The sequence below is a fragment of the Ursus maritimus genome, assembly GCF_017311325.1.
Source record: "Ursus maritimus isolate PB19 chromosome X unlocalized genomic scaffold, ASM1731132v1 scaffold_X1, whole genome shotgun sequence".
NCBI classification, from domain to species: Eukaryota; Metazoa; Chordata; class Mammalia; order Carnivora; family Ursidae; genus Ursus; species Ursus maritimus.
Window position 1 is genome coordinate 32,664,893 of NW_024423319.1, and position 12,087 is coordinate 32,676,979.

The window sequence follows — 12,087 nt, forward strand, 5'->3', positions numbered from 1 at the left end:
TTATTTATTTATTTATTTGACAGAGAGACAGCCAGCCAGATAGGGAACACAAGTAGGGGGAGTGGGAGAGGAAGAAGCAGGCTTCCAGCGGAGGACCCCGATGTGGGGCTCGATCCCAGAACGCCGGGATCACGCCCTGAGCCAAAGGCAGACGCTTAATGACTGAGCCACCCAGGCGCCCCAAGTTTTATATTTAACGTGGTTTTCTTAATTTTGCACCTCCAACTGGCTTCATGCCTCATGTGGCTGCAATGTGTAGGGATAAACCTAGAAATATAATTACCACAAATTAGAATTTTTCCGTGTCTCAGAGTTTAGACTTTGAAGTCTGCTTGGAACTTCCATGGTACCTAAGTTGCAATCAGCTCCAGGTGCAGTTCTAGCTGAGACTACCAAGGCGGCGAAACCAAGGTCACACAGTAGAGGGAAAGCCTTCTCCACTTGAATCCAAGCTCCTAAACTACTTTTGGTCCCTGAATACCTACTGGGTAAAGTCTACCTTCTTAGCCACACATCCAAGGCCCTTTAGAATCTCCGTCCTGCCAAACTCCCCAGTCTAACCTGCTCACACCCCCTCCCATATATGGTATGCTCCAGCTGTAGCAAATATTTCACTGTTCTCTGAAGACTTCATACCCTTTTCCGACCCCAAGCCTTTGCCTGTGCTCTTGATTCTCTCCACCTATAATGCACTTCTACCCCTTTTCTGACTAGCAGGCTCTTCTGTCCCTACCCACAATATATAGGGCCATAGGCCACCACCTCCAGGAAACTGTCCCCAAATCTTCTAGGTATTTACATTTCATACCCGTATTTTAGCATTTATCAAATGTGTGTTTCCCTTCCTCTTAAGTATGAGCTTCTGAAAGGCAGAGAATTGATAGTACTATAATCCTAACATTTGGTATAGTGGGTACTCCATGAATATTTATAGAATATTAAACGAATTGCAATATACAACACCACGCAAGAACTTTAATGTGAACTATGGACTCTGGATGATTAGAGTGTGTCGGTGTAGGCTTATCAATTGTAACGAGTGTACCACTCTGGTGGGGGTTGTTCGTTAATAGGGGAGGCTATGCCTCTGTGAGAGAGGAGAGTCTATGGGGAATCTCCGTACCTTCTTAATTTTGCTACGAAACTAAACCTGCTCTAATAGTCTTTATTAAAGAGTAAATTGCGAGTGTGCGTACCTCGTTTGTTTTTCTGTCATAGTAAAGAGTTTTATTTATGTCGGACGACATGGGTGAACCCTGATGTGTGTGCCTGTGTTTGGTTGTATACCCGTACGCAGGCGCTCCGCCCACCCAGCTAAACCTACTAAGGTTCCGCCTCATGCTAATCAACTTCCGTGAAAGCACGTGGTTGATCTCCAAACGAAGACAGAGGGAAGCTATGTGATTTCAGTTCAGAACAGGAATAGACCTTCAGCAAGAATTTTCTATGGAAAGCTTCTGGTTAGAGGCATTTGATTATTTGGGGCACTGAGTCATTTCCACGTACCCCTTCACACTGCTGGTGGATGGAGTTGATTTAGGGGAAACGTATTCTGAGAAGGCGAAGTGGTCACTTGCTCCTAGATGGTTCTAAGATGCGGCACCTGGCTATCTTTTCTCCTCAAATAATCTGCGTTGTGTGAGGCATGCCTGTTTACCACTGGAGAGGTGATATGTTCTATGGTCAAGGTTTTATTCTAATAAAGATGAGCTCTTGAGCCACCAGAATGCAATGCCGTGGCTAGGAAGAATCCGGGTTTGTGTTTTTTTTAATGAAAAGAATCTCACTCCCCTCCTCCCTTTTTTAAAGGGTCTCACTGGCCAAATCGGAAACAGGAAAGCAGGTGCTGGGACATCAGGAAGCCGCTTAGCTTGCCATAGCTCCATTCTGAGTCTTTTGCAATGACTTTATACTTACCTTCTTAGAGGAGGCATAGGCAAATAGATGACACATTATGTTTACAAGTCCAAGACTTGGTTTAGAGCACTTTGTTTTTTAATGTATAAAGGGAAGGGGAGCAGCAAGGGAGCTCTCCGAATAATGCAGAGTTATAAAAACAAAAGCCTTAATCATCTGTCTACATCAGGCAAAATTTGGGATGATAATCTGAATAATTTCCTTATTACTTCATGTCATTATGGATGTGAGCCAATCAAATAAACCCATTTCCTTTCATTTAGCTTCCTTTCAGCTTGAGAAATGGTGTGCTCAATTTAATGCACTGTTGGAAAGCTGAACAATCTCTTCTAATTTCCTGATTTCAACTCCACTCAACAAACATTTATAGAGCACCTACTGTGTGCCAGGAACTGCGTTTTAAAATTTAAATGAGTCAGATTTAATATTTCAGTAGTGTATTTTCATGACTTTATACCTTCGTCAAACAATTATGAATGTACATATTTAGTTGAAAGGCTAATGGCATCATAACAAGCAAGCAATTTTAACCCAGCTGCATGACAATTAAAACAACCGAAGTTGATTTTGTCAGACTTGGCCCTTAGATGGGGAGCGATTTTCATGCTGGTTTGCGTGCCAGAAGCGAAGCTTCTAGCTCCAGCCTTGCCTTCCTCAAAAATAGCTGAATCCCGAGCCTTCTGTCAGAAGCTCGGGAGTCAACTTTACTATTGAATAAATAAAGCCAGATTTTTGTCTGTATGCTCATGTGGGTATGCCACAGCTAGTGAAAATAGATTCAGGAAGGCATATTGCTTGCCTGCCACCCCTTAGGTCCCTGTGGCAGGCTTTGAGCTTCTGAATGGTAAACACCCTACACCCACATCCCGAAGATTTGTTGTTGCCATCATTTCCTCGGTTCCCCACCTGCTGCTTGTTTTCTGCAATTCGAGATTTCTGCCTATGACTAACCCTGTGATTTTTGCCCCCCACCCTGACTCCAATTCATCAAGCATTCGGTCTACCAAGTTTCCTTTAGGCATTGACCTTGGATCGCTGTCCCAGATTAGGCCAGCTCCTCACTGCTCTTGGTTGAACGATGTGCATACCAGAGAGGGCCCCTTCCAAAATCCATTTTCTCCACGACGACCAGAAAACGAATAAATATCCCCTTCAGTAAACAAGCATTGGACTGTCCTTCTAATTCTTGTGCTACCGTGTACAGGCAAAATGGTGAAGTCCACGAAAGTTCTCGGTGAGTCTCTCCCACTTCTCATTCTGGACGCTATTCCTTTCTGTCTTGCTCCGTACTCAGACACCTGGCGTCCTCAGCCCGCTCGTATTTCTCCTTTCCCAAGCAGGCAAATGATGGTTTCATTCACACTCAGTTAACAGAGGCTTCTGTGACACTGCTTTGCGGCAGGTTTGTATTTGGAAGGAACTATAAGGGCTAAGAAAATCCTCGAAGGACAGAACGCACATTTAACAGAATTCCACCCACCAAATGAGGTACTTATGCATGAGGGCGTCATCCAGATACTCCACAGAAATTACAGTTCGGCGGCCCAGCAGCTTTTAGCATTCCAACAAAACACTTCGGCGGGCTTTCAATGACCCACAGGTGAAAGGAGACCGCCAGGCGATGACTTCAGCAAGGCCGTGACTTGGCCCAGTAGATCTCCAATCTTTACCAAGAAGAGACTACCTTGGTACATTATATCCAGAACTACCCTTCCGAATTAAAATTCTCTTATTCTTTTTAAAAGATTTTATTTATTTACTCATCAGAGAGAGAGCGAGAGACAGAGAGAGCCCAAGCTGGGAGAGGGAGAGGGAGAAGCAGGCTCCCCACTGAGCAAGGAGCCCAATGCGGGACATGATCCCAGTGAGCTGAAGGCAGACAGATGCTAAACCGACTGAGCCACCCACGTGCCCCAAAATTCTTTTATTTTTTTAATAAAATAAAACATATACATAAAAGTATGTATCCATATATTTAAAATAATCAAAATAAAAGAAACATACGTACACAGCTAATTCTAGACAATTAAACATTGTCAATTTCATTGACTTTCCCTCCAAGCCTAGCGGTTGTTCCTTCCTCCCAACAAAGGAAACTAATATGCTGAATTACGTATTCATCATTCCAACGCTTTCCTTTATAGTTTTTCCACATACATACGCACCTCTTAAAAATACATAGTTTACTTTTCTCATGTCTTTCACTTTATGTAAACAGAATCACCCAGTATGTATTCTCCCATGACCTGTTATAATTCTGGTTCATTCATTTTTTTTTGCTTTATAGAATTGGACTGTGTGACCACCACAATTTATTCGTTCTCCAATGTTTGGCATTGTGACATTTCCGTTTGCCTGTTTGATTAATTGTTTGTTTTTTTAGCTACTACAGCAGCTTCCATGAATATGTTTCTTGGTACATATTTCTAATAGCTTTTTTTTTTCCCAGAGTCTGTAACAGAAGTGTAAATTCTGGGTCATATGTTAAGCCTAGGTACTACTTTACTAGGTAATGCCAAATGGTTTTCCATAGTGCTTGTACCAACTTACACACCATTACAATGTAAAGAACGAAGTTCAGGGGCACCTGCGTGGCTCAGTCTGTTAAGCATCTGCCTTCGGCTTAAGTCGTGATCTCAGAGTCCATAGTCTCTGGTGGTTGGGAAACAAATTGAGGGCTTCAGAGGGGAGGGGGGTGGGGGACTGGGATAGGCGGGCGATGGGTATTAAGGAGGGCACATATGCATGGAGCACTGGGTGTTATACGCAAATGATGAATCATGGAACATTACATCAAAAACTAAGGATATACTGTATGGTGACTAACATAACTTAATAAAAAATTATTATTAAAAAAAAAAGTCGTGATCTCGGCATCCTGGGATCGAGCCCCATGTTGGGAATCCCTGCTCAGCAGGGAGCCTGCTTCTCTCTCTCGCTCTGCTCCTCCCCCTGCTCATGCTCGCTCTCTCAATAATAAATAAATAAATAAATAATTTTTAAAAAAGCAGTAAAAAAGAACTAAGTTCAGAAGGCTCTTTGTGGAAAATAAATACAACTAGTGGTAACTATACTAGCCAACACACACATTCGTCCACGAAGTAGACTACAGCCCCCACTCACTTAGATATCTAAGACCACCCCATCTAGCTTCATATCTCGTAGCAACAGTTGCAGGGAATACTCCATCATTCAGAAAATCACGCAGTATAAAAGCCCATGAAAAGGCATGATTTATTTTCTGCACTATAACCCTGGAAAGGAAAAGAAAAAAAAAAGGTAGATGACTGAGGAAAAAGTCAACACAACAATCCTCCCCCGCAATCCTGTTCCATCCATTACACTGCTTGGCTTTTGTGTGTTTTCATTTTGTGACCAAAAAATTGAATGTATAAATGATCATTTCAATGAAAATTTTCAAATAAACTAAACCACACACACAAAAAAACACACCCAATCAATTGGGCACCTGTGTATTCACCACCCAGATTTAATAAATATTTACATTTTGCATGTTTTTCTTAAGGGTATACTATAATGATTCTAGTACCAACTCCAGCTGGGGGGAGTCCCTATACCAACAAGCAATTCTTGATACCAGCTGGGCTTCTTACAGTTTAACTCAGTTCTTACACGGTCTATGAGGCGATAGCGTCAGATCCCACCGGTTAGGCACTCGGTCCTCTAAGACAGCCCTCCCACCCTACTTCAGATCCCAATTGCAAGCCCAGGTTGTCACCTGCGCTTCTGACCAGCTGGTTATAGATTGGAGGTTCCAATAATCTCCCTCTTCGGGTTCAATTAATTTGCTGGAGTGGCTCATAAACTCAGAGAAACATGCTCTGTAGGGCAAGGTATGTGAGGAGCGGTGTGCAGCTTCCAAGCTCTCTGCAAGGGCCCCCACTCTCCCCAAATACACAAGTGCTCACCAACCGGGAAGCTCTCCGTACTCCATCCCTTTGGTTTTTTGTGGAGGCTGTGTTACATAGGCACGATTGATTAAATTCTAGATCATTAGTGACTAGACTCAATTTTCACCCCTTCCCCCTTCCCAGAGATCAGGGTGTAGGACCAAAAGGTCCAATCCTCTAATCCCATGGTTGGCTCCACTGGCACCCAGCGCACATCCTTAGGTGCTTTCCAGAAGTCACCTCGTTAACACAACAAAAGACACCATTACGCTCTCATCGCAATTCCAAGGGTTTTAGGAGCCCTGTGCCAGAAATGGGAAGGAAGACCAAATATATATTTCTTATTATAAATCACAGTATCATAGATAGAAATGAAATAATATACTTCAATTAAAAATGAAGCCCCTTCAGGGCACCTGGCTAGCTCAGTCAGGAGACTGTGTGACTCTTGATCTGGGGCGGGGGGGAGTCATGAGTTCAAGCCCTGCATGGGCATAGAGCTTACTAAAAAAAAAAAAAATGGGGGGGGGAGCTCCTTTGTGATCCTCTCCTATGCATTCTCCTCCAGCCTGTCTCCCCAGAAGCAGCCTTTCTCCTGAAGTATTTGTGTATCCTTTTTACGTATAGGCACACGTGTACGTGCCCATAAACAATCACTAACTTTCTATTAATTCAAAAACCTTAAACTGCATTGTATTGTATCTATCACTGTTTTTTAAGAATTTTTAAAAAAGATTTGATTTTTATTTATTTATTTGACAGAAAGAAAGAGAGCACAAGCAGGGGGAGGGGCAGGCAGAGGGAGCAGCAGGCTCCCCACTGAACAGGGAGCCCGATGTGGGGCTCGATCCCAGGACCCTGGGATCATGACCTGAGCTGAAGGCAGATGCTTAATGACTGAGCCACCCAGGAGTCCCTGTATCTATCACTTGATAATATATTTTTAAATTCAACATGAGGTTTTTAACAATTATTCGTGTAGTATACCATTACCTCTTTGTTACTCCCCCTATATGATTCCATTATGTGACTAAACCACAATTGATTTATACTCCTATTTAAGTGAGGTGTTTTTGTACTTTGCATACCACTTTTCGCTGTATTAAGCACTGTTGCAATGAAGATGTCAGTACACTTCCAAGTGCATGTGTATGAAAGCTTTCAGTAGTATACCCAGGAGCAGAATGACAGGCTTGCAGAATGTGAACATTTTTTACTTTACTACACATTGCCACATCACCGTGAAACCTGGCTGTGCCCATGCGCACTTTCTCCAGAAGTCTATGAACATTCCCCTATCCCTCTCCTTACCAACACTTCCTGTATCAGAGTGTGGGTTGTAAGGGCATGGGTGCTAGTGGTCTGAGAAGAGGCTAGAGAGTAGGCAAGGGCTAGATCCCAAAGTGACTTACAGAACATACTAGAAAACATAGATCCTATCCCAAGCGCCCATTGAAGGGTTCTCCTCAGGAGAAAGTAATGATCATTTTCCCTTTAGACAGATCACAGGAAGCAGTATGGTGGATGGATTGGGGTGGGAAGACTGGCTTTAGGGAAGGCCTTCGGAGGAGGTGGGGATTGAGAGTTACCCCAATTTTACTCACTTTGTTTTGTTTTTCAATGAAAAGGCTGAACTTTCATTCCCACATTAATTGATTTTCCTCCCGTGGCACTTCAAGGTCATGGAGCTCTAGCCTAAAGGAAAAGAGAACAGGTTTTGCATCCATTGTCTGGCAGTTTTATAAAGGACACATACTGTGCAGAAGAGACATAGAGCCTCTGTCAATTGCACAAACCAATAAACACACCTTTATTGCTAATTACCATTTTCTTTTTGTGCTACTGTTTGCCAAATGGCAATGAAAGCTGAAGCACAGGTCTTCATTAACATCCTTCTGGATTTACTGATAATTCAGCCTGACAGTTTAATAAGCTTAGGACTCAACCCAAAGATTATTTGACACTACATTTTGGGGACAATATCTTTTCTCACCTCTTGAACTAAACAGCCTGTCCAGTTTTATGATAATTGCACCAAAAATATCAGTGTTTTGAATTTGTATTGCCTATTTTTAATGAAGAGCTTAAAACATGTCTCCCCCATTCTTCAATTAACCTTCATGATAAACTCCGTGAACAAGAAAGAGGCTTTATTTATTTATTTTTTTAATGTTTTTTTTTTTATTATATTATGTTAGTCACCATACAGTACATCCCCGGTTTCCGATGTAAGGCTCGATGATTCATTAGTTACGTATAACACCCAGTGCACCATGCAATACGTGCCCTCCTTACTACCCATCACCGGTCTATCCCATTCCCCCACCCCCCTCCCCTCTGAAGTCCTCAGTTTGTTTCTCATAGTCCATAGTCTCTCATGTTTCATTCCCCCTTCTGATTACCCCCCCTTTCTTTATCCCTTTCTTCCCCTACCGATCATCCTAGTTCTTATGTTCCACAGATGAGAGAAATCATATGATAGTTGTCTTTCTCTGCTTGACTTATTTCACTTAGCATTATCTCCTCCAGTGCCGTCCATGTTGCAGCAAATGTTGAGAACTCGTTCTTTCTGATAGCTGAGTAATATTCCATTGTATATATGGACCACAACTTCTTTTTATTTTTTTTAAGATTTTATTTATTTATTCGACAGAGATAGAGACAGCCAGCGAGAGAGGGAGCACAAGCAGGGGGAGTGGGAGAGGAAGAAGCGGGCTCATAGCGGAGGAGCCTGATGTGGGGCTCGATCCCATAACGCCGGGATCACGCCCTGAGCCGAAGGCAGACGCCCAACCGCTGTGCCACTCAGGCGCCCCTGGACCACAACTTCTTAATCCATTCATCTGTTGAAGGGCATCTCGGTTCCTTCCACGATTTGGCTATTGTGGACAATGCTGCTATGAACATTGGGGTGCATATGGCCCTTCTCTTCACTACGTCTGTATCTTTGGGGTAAATACCCAGTAGTGCAATGGCTGGGTCATAGGGTAGCTCAATTTTTAACTTTTTAAGGGACCTCCACACTGTTTTCCAGAGTGTCTGTACCAACTTGCATTCCCACCGACAATGTGGGAGGGATCTCCTTTCTCCACATCCTCTCCAGCAATTGTTGTTTCTTGCCTTGTCAATTTTTGCCATTCTAACTAGCGTAAGGTCGTATCTTAGTGTGGTTTTGATTTGAATTTCACAATTTTTCATGTGTCTGTTAGCCATTTGTATGTCATCATTGGAAAAGTGTCTGTTCATATCTTCTGCCCGTTTTATGATTTGTTTATTTGTTTCTCGCGTATTGACTTTGAGAAGTTCTTTGTAGATCTTGGAAAGAAAGAGGCTTTATGAACCTCATTTCCCATAAGGAGAAACTGGGCAGTATGCCCAAATGATGATTTAAACCTATTTGACCTGTCTATAGTTGAATTTAAAGAGCAAAAAATCTTGACTTACTTGTCTGAGAGACAAAGAGACTTTCGTCTCCCGTTATATTGAGATGTAATTTACATATAAAATTGTATTAGTTTAAGGTGGACAACCGAATGCTTTGATGTATGTGTGCATTGTGAAATGATTAACACAAGAAGTCCGGTTAACACCCCTCGCCTCACGGAGTTCCAAACTTGTACTCTTGTGACGAGAACTTGGAAGATCTAGTCTCCTAGCAGCTTCCAAACGTACGATACAGTATCGTTAAGTACAGTCATCACAGTATACATTACATCCCCAGAACTTCTTTATAACTGGAAGTTTGTACCCTTTGACCACCTTCACTCATTTTCCCTACCCCCCACCTCCCGCCTCTGTCAACTACCGATCTGTAAGAGACTTCTTGAAAGTGGGGCTTTATTTTACCTAAGGATACTTTAGTGGAAAAACAGTGAATGTGATATAATGACCTTTTCGAACTCATTTCAAATGGCTGGTCTGTTGTGAGACCTTCATATTTATTCATCTGGGAAGAAGGATCCCAGAGCTGGATCAGGCCTCAGTAGATGTTCCTGAGATGATTTTAAAAAAAAAAAAAAAGCCCAGCCAGAAACATCACTGTGTTTATTATGTACTATGCTTGATGTTTCATTCTTCATGTTGGAGACGGGGGTAGTATCATATTGGTCACATTGTCAATCCATGGACATTCAATAATCCCATAAAAGGAAATATTTTAAGTATGTTTATTCTTCTTTTTGTCCACTAAATCCCCCTCTCACACTTAGTTACTCAACACCTGACCTTTAACCCCGATTGCATTTGGTCAACATAGGACCATTGAGCACATTTCGCTGGTGCGGGATACACCAAGACATATACAATAGTTGGTTAATAGTGGCTAATGTTTCTTTTTCCTTTTTTTTTAAAGATTTTATTTATTTATTCGACAGAGATAGAGACAGCCAGCGAGAGAGGGAACACAAGCAGGGGGAGTGGGAGAGGAAGAAGCAGGCTCCCCGCGGAGAAGGGAGACGCTGAACGACGGAGCCACCCAGGCGCCCCACTAACATTTCTTAGTTGATGTTTTCATCTAGGACATTGAAGAAAACACTAAATATAAGGCACTGATACATTTTCAGGGTAGGATGGTGGGATAGCAGTGATGGCCCGCTTTTTACAAATTATTTTCTACAACAAAAGTCTTTCATTGGTACTTTGCTTTTAATGAAGTTACTAGTGGATGCTCAGCCCTTTTTACCCTTTTCTTTGCATAAAACCTTCATGGGATGGCAAAGGACAGACAGATGTGCTCGGTCTCTGAGCATCCTCAGGTACACGAAAATTTGTATGCAAATGTTCACAGCAGTTTTCTTGGTAGTAAGCCCAAACCAGAAACAAACAAGATGTCCTGTAATGGGTGGATGGTTAAACGAATTGTGGTATATCCATACCATGAAATTCTACCCAGCAATAAGAAGAAACAAGTTGTTGATAACATACAACAGTGTAGGTGGATCTCAAATACGTTATGTCGAGTGTAAAAAAGCCAATCGCAACATGTCATATCCTGTATGATTCAATCGATGTAATATTCTTGAAATGAGAAAACTGTAGAGATGGATAGTAGTCATTAGGGGTTGGTTAGTAGTCATTAGGGGTTGGTTAGCTGTGGTAGTGGGGAGTGTTTGGGGGCAAGTGTGCAATTATAAGGAGTAGCACAAGGGATCTTTGTGGTGATGGGATAGTTCGTTCTGTACCATGATTTTGGTGGTGATGACGTGATAAAATTACCACTGCCGTTTCTGTTTTTGATATTATAATATGATTACCCAAGATATAAACCATTATGGGAACTGGATGAAGGGGACCCGGGACCTCTGCTATCTTTGCAACTTCCTGGTCTATAATTACTTCAAAATAAAAAAGGGACAAAAAACCCCACATTTTTTTCAAGTAAATGGATTCTAAAAAACGTAGAAATTGCTCTAAAGCGTTGTGTTCAGCCAAACTTTAGATTTAACCAGGTACACAGAGTATTTAAGTCCCATAATAATTTCAAATATAAAATCTTGTGCTGCAAAAAGTATTCAGTCACAGCTTAATCAATCGAATTTGCTTAAAAATTTTTTTTTTATCTTTGTTTGTTCGTTTTTACTCTGGTCCAGCAGTGTGTGTATTATCTGATTTTTTTTTTCATTTGAAACCATTCCCATAAACCCTGGTCTCTTTGCTCTAATTTGAAAATGTACAGAGCATGGATATTGATCAAGAGCTCACTCAAATTGGCAAAGGCTCCTGCACATAGTAGGATGGAAAGTATGGGATCATAAATTTATGCTGAGTGGACAACATGATGTCACCAGGTGGCAGTAGAGTATTATGACCACCCCTCTACGACCTGGATAGTAGACCTACAAATCGTTGTTAGGTAAAACTACTAAGTCTCTGGTACTAAATCGCCCATATTTTCTAATATTACCATAACATATTTCAATCCCATAAAATATATGTATATCTGCAAGTTTGAGCAGAGAATAGCAGAGCCATGTTAAGATATATAACCTTGGGAGTTAGCTTGGTTCACCTATAAGCTAAGAGACACTGCCTCACGCCAAAGGTTGTAGCTCCTGCATCAGGAAAAGCACGACTCAGTAAAATGACAGTTCGTTACATGCCATTAATATCGGGGTCTTCCGTGTATACTTGAAACCTTGAATTGAAAATCCTCAAACACCAAGGATTTGCTATATTAAGCTTAAGGAGAAGCATTTAATTAAGAGATCAGTTTTTCTCATTTCAAGTATAAAAAATAGAATTCCATATATATATATATATA